The 5,583-nt window shown below is 40.4% G+C and overlaps 1 long non-coding RNA gene across 1 annotated transcript; it reads left to right on the top strand.

Annotated features, from left to right (window-relative positions):
• Nucleotides 1-738: 738 nt before the first annotated feature.
• On the top strand, nt 739-5,356 carry LOC138752447 (uncharacterized). Its single transcript, XR_011350651.1, has 4 exons — nt 739-903; nt 1,600-1,681; nt 4,056-4,150; nt 5,062-5,356. It is a non-coding gene; the product is annotated as an uncharacterized lncRNA (long non-coding RNA).
• Nucleotides 5,357-5,583: the final 227 nt, after the last annotated feature.

Genomic DNA, 5,583 nt, shown 5'->3' with positions numbered 1-5,583 from the left:
ACAGGGTCCCCCTGTCACCTCTCCACCTTCATCTGGCCATAGAACAGGGTCCCCCTGCCATCTCCCCACCTTCATCTGGCCATAGAACAGGGTCCCCCTGCCACCTTCCCACCTTCATCTGGCCATAGAACAGGGTCCCCCTGTCACCTCTCCACCTTCATCTGGCCATAGAACAGGGTCCCCCTGTCACCTGTCCACCTTCATCTGACCATAGAACAGGGTCCCCCTGTCAACTCCCCACCTTCATCTGGCCATAGAACAGGGTCCCCCTGTCACCTCCCCACCTTCATCTGGCCATAGAACAGGGTCCCCCTGTCACTTCTCCATCTTCATCTGGCCATAGAACAGGGTCTCCCTGTCACCTCCCCACCTTCATCTGGCACTCAAGCCCCATTGAAGTCTTTCCCCCTCCCAATTTAAACACTCCCTTCAGTTTTAGACTCTCTCATGCCAGGCAAAAGACTGACCAGCTTTTTCTTTAAATCAATGCCCTCTTCCTATCTTATGAACTTCTATTAATGTCACCCTCCACATCCCTCAGTGGAAACAGACCCATCAGCCGACCCAGTGTTATTCCAACCTCCCCAGTCTTCTGTATATTTCTGTCTTCCTTCCAGCAGAATGAATTCCTTCTTCTCATCAGGCAACTTTGTAGCGATTTCTTAATTCCTCTGGTGTGTTGAGATGATTATTGGAACATTTCCTAGGACTGAATTGCCACAAACTGTCAATGACGTTCAACACACCAAGGCTTTAAAATCTTAAGATGGAACATGTTGATTCTGTTTGCTTTTTATAAATATTAAGAACAGGGAGTTAAATGTCCCGCCATCATCAATGTTGCCTGCACAACATTAGGATGCCTTCTCATCAGTGAGGTACCATGTGGTGAAAGTCTACAAGGTGAAGTTCAAGTTTTACTTTAATTTATATACATTAGGAAGATTTGATGTGTGAAGTAGTGAGACATTTGGTGTCTGCTGTCTTTGCTCCAACATTCAATTCTGCTGAACTTTGTTTGGTGTAACAACGCAGCCACACGTTCATTGTCCTTTTTCTGTTACTTCAGCATTCATAGAACATTACAGCTCACTTCACAGCCCTTCTCATCTAGACCAAGTACTTGGGCCCTTCCCAGTTTTGGGGGCCGGAGAACACCAGACTTTTGACCAGGTTTGATTGTAACATTGCAAGGTGAAACTCTCATATTCTTTATAATTTCAAGCTTCTTAGCTCATTTATCATCAACCCAACAGAATCCTGTCTGTGCACAATATCAGGTCACATCCAGAATGGCACAGTCCACTTAACCTAGTGAACATCGGACAGTTACTCGTGTTTCATCTTAAATCAGAAATGAATTACTGTTCTTTCTCTTGTTAACCCCCATTTTGAGTCTGCAAAGGAGAGGAACATTTAATATCCACATCCACACAACTAATCTCTTTACATTGACAGTGTTCATTCTAAAACGATTTATTTGTCAACGATTAACCGTTTTGTGATATTTCAAACTTTATTTAAACTGCATTTTTATTTTTAAAAAATTTATTTCTTAAATACTTTATTTACATGTTTACAATTTACCTCCATTTTCAGCTTCACATTCCGATTGAACCAACAGGAAACGTCAAGATCTTGGAGAAGAGTTTACACCTACTACAGTGAGAAGGGTCTTTTGGTGAGTAGTCTGATGTGGTAGCTATTACATTAATACTACTGCACAGTACAATTACAAAGTATAGAGTTGCAATTTAAAAAAAAACACTCACTACCAAGCAAAAGCAGCTTGAGTGCACAATTGTGGGGTTCATTCAGGAGCCTGATGACTATGAAGATGACACTGTCTTCAGGCTTGTTGGTAATCATTTTCACATTCTTGAGGCTTCTCATTGATGGAAGGAGAAGAGAGTGTGTCCAGCATGTGAACAGTCCTTCAGCAAGTTGCCTTCCTTTCCTGGACATTGGGAAATAGAGATGGTTCATGGAGGGGAGGAGAGTTTGATGATGTTCTGAGCTGCATTTACTAACTTCTGTAGATTCTTCCTCTCTTGTGCAAAGCAGCTCCTGTCCTATGCTGTGATGCACCAGGCAAGGGTCCTTTCGATGGTGCCCTGTAGAGGTCGATGGGGGGGGGGCAGGGGGGTGGCATGCTGAACATCCAAAGTCTTCTCAGAAAGTCGAGGCATTGGTGCTTTCTTTTCTTTTTAAAATATTTTTATTGTCTAAGCATACATAATAAATGACAATTAGATAATGATTCAATTGTATACAAGTAAATACATACAGAAGGGAAAAAATAATGAGTAAATCAGAAAATATGTATAAATATATCAATGGTTAATTTCAATAACTCAATCTAGTAATAAACCATGTCAGACCCATTTATTGGAATGTTTTAATAAAATAAAGATAAAAACGGAAAAAGAAAAACTAAAAGCTAATGGACTAAACTAATCTAAATCAACCCCCTCCCTCTCATCAAGGTTACCTTATATGTTTGTAATGAAGAAAAACAATAATGATGTGGAATCACTGACGATCCCCAGAGAACAGACAAAGAGCTACTGGAACGTATAGTTATTACTGATTCTTCCAATTATAAATTCTAAGAATGGGCCCCATAATTTCATAAATTGAAACTTTCTATCTTTAATATTATATCTGATTTTCTCTAATCTTAAATAGGACATGACTTCCTATAACCACTGTGTATGAGTTGGGACGAATCTCCATTCCATTTCAATAAAATAGCTCCTCTGGCTATCAATGTGTAGTAAAAGCTCAGACTTTTTTCTGAGCTGCCGATAAAGGTTCATTTGAGTTGTGAGAAAAACCAAACAGAGCAATTAACAGACAGGGTTCCAAGTTAATCTTGAAAATTGTTGATAGAGTTTGAAAAATCTCTTTCCAAAATCTCTCTATATTTGGGCATTCCCATAACATGAATCAGAGAGGCTTCAAAAATTTTGCATTTCTCACAAAAAGGATCAATATCTGCATGGAAACGGGATCATTTAAATTTAGACATGGGAGTTCTGTGACCTTAAATTTAATAAGCCATGTTTTGCACAAAATGAGAAGTTATTCATCAAGCTGAGAGTGGAGAACCAATCTTGCCGAACATAACCATATATAACCATTTACGGAGCGGAAACAGGCCATGTTGACCTTTCGAGTTCGCACCAGTTCACTGATTTTGTGTGCCCTCTTCAGGCATTGGTGATTTTAAGTGTAGTGTATCTTTGTGAGAATTTTAACATCTATCCATAGGTTCTCTGTACTTTGGATGTGAAATCTCATACTAAAATCTTCAAAAACATTGGCTCTGTGGGAGAAGCCAGTGAGTGGCCGTGGACAATAACTTCTCAGACTGGAGGCCTGTGACTAGTGGTGTGCTGCAGGGATCATCCAAAGTCTTCTCAGAAAGTAGAGGCATTGGTGCTTCCTTGGCTGTTGTGTCAACTGCTTACTCCCAGATCAGGTCATTGGAATATTTATTCCTAAGAACGTGAAGCTAAATACCTTTTTCACTTCAGCGCCATTGACGTGCATCAGGGTGTGGTCTCTGCCCCCTCTATTTGGTCTTGTTCATGTGGCATTATGCCACCAGACTTTCAATCTGCTTTTTGTCACCTGTCTCTTGCTATTTTTTTAAATTTAATTTAAACATACAGCGGAGTAAGAAGGCCCTTTTGGCCCATGAGCCCGTGCCACCCAATTACACCAAATTGACCAACAACTCCAGTACCATTTGAACAGTGAGAGGAAACCGGAGCCCTGAGGTAAGCCCTTACAGAAAAACTTAGGATTGGAACCCTGGTCACTGGCCATGTAACAGCATTGCGTTAACCGCTAGACTGATCATGCCACCCCACATTGTTTTTCCTGCGGGTCAGGCAGAATGTCTACTTGTCAGTTGTGCAAACTGTACTCACGTATCAAAAAGAAGTATAAACAAATTGGCAAATGGAAAACAAAAATATCAATAGTCAGAAAATAATGAGCGAAGTAAGAATCCTTAAGTGAGTTTCTGATTGAGTTTGTTGTTTCAGAGTTTGATGGTTGAGGGGAAGCAACTGTTCCGGAACTTAGTGGTGTCATTGGAGAACTTGATGTGCGAGCTCTCATCACAGAATTACTGGATATTGTAAGTAGTTATTGGCTGTTGAACACAAATTATGCTCCATAACTGAATGACCTGATGCATTTATCAGCTGAATTGCCATGGGTCTGGTTGTACCAATTGCAGTGGTGCAGGACTCCCCAGCAGAGGTGTGCACTGCATAAATATAACATTGGGCAATGAAGATTTTGCTTCCTGAACATTTTTGGGTGTACATTAAGGATTTTGGGCTGCCGATCATGAAAATCACCTTAAAATTATCCTATCATGTACCATTTTGTTTAGATACGACCTTTCCTGTCATATTTTGTCTTCTCCAAGCATACAAAACCATGAACCACAGAACACTACCACACAGAAACAGGCCTCTTTGGCCTTTCTAGTCTGTGCTGAACCCTTATTTTTGCCTCGTCCCACGGGTCTGTATCTAGTTTGCCCTCCAAACCGCTCTCATCCATGTACCTGTCCAAATTCCTCTTTAATGTTAAAATTGAGGCCCACATTCACCATCTCAGCTGGCAAACCTTTCCACACTCCCACCACTCTCTGTGTGAAGAAGTTCCCCCTCATATTCCCCGTAAACTTTTCCTCTTTCACTCTTAACCCTTGTCCTCACTGAGCCTCAGTGGAAAAAGTCAATCTTCATTTACTCTGTCTATCCCCCTCATAATTTTGAATACCTCTATCAGTTACAGGACAATGTTCATTAGTCTCACAGCCTGTGGGAAGAAGCTATTCCCCTGCCTGGCGGTCCTGATTTTGATGCTCCTGTACCTTCTTCCTGGCAGTGCGTTGAAGAATACTGTGTGCTGGGTGGAAAGGATCTTCTATAAATATTTGAGCCCTATTTAGACAATACTTCCAGTAAGTTTTGTCTATAAAAGAAAGGTAGATCCCAGCGATTTTCTAAGTTACTTTAATGATCCTCTGTATAGACTGCAGCACAGCTTCAAACCTATGGACGATTCTGGAAAGTATAGAACAAACCTCCAATCAAGTAGGCTTGCCGATCATGAGAAGATGTTTGCTGCGAAAACTCAGGAACTTGCACAATGTTATAGCTGAGATTTTTAACATTTTAAAATAATGGGCAAATTTCCACTCTGGGTTATCCCAAACCTTTGATGTAGTTTGTCAAAAATATTTATACTATTTAGCACTGATATAAGAACATGTGCAGGGGAATGTTCTGAAGTGTTTTTTGAATCAGTTTTCACCAGAACTGTATGATGGATGGAAGATTGAAATAGATTTTGAAAGACATAATACTGTATTTTATTTCCTCTCAATCTATGCTAATTGAATCGTGATAAGGGAAAAGCCAAATACCTCTGACATCATTATACGAAGCTCCACAATGATTTCACACCGAGCACACAAAAAATATAACACACTATATTTTAGATAACAAAGCAGATTCTGCTTAATGCTTCAGCACTTAGTTAAACATTCCCTAT

Source organism: Narcine bancroftii, chromosome 2, assembly GCF_036971445.1.
Source record: "Narcine bancroftii isolate sNarBan1 chromosome 2, sNarBan1.hap1, whole genome shotgun sequence".
NCBI classification, from domain to species: Eukaryota; Metazoa; Chordata; class Chondrichthyes; order Torpediniformes; family Narcinidae; genus Narcine; species Narcine bancroftii.
Note: the sequence above shows the minus strand (reverse complement) of the source record. Positions and strands in the feature narration are given on the sequence as shown.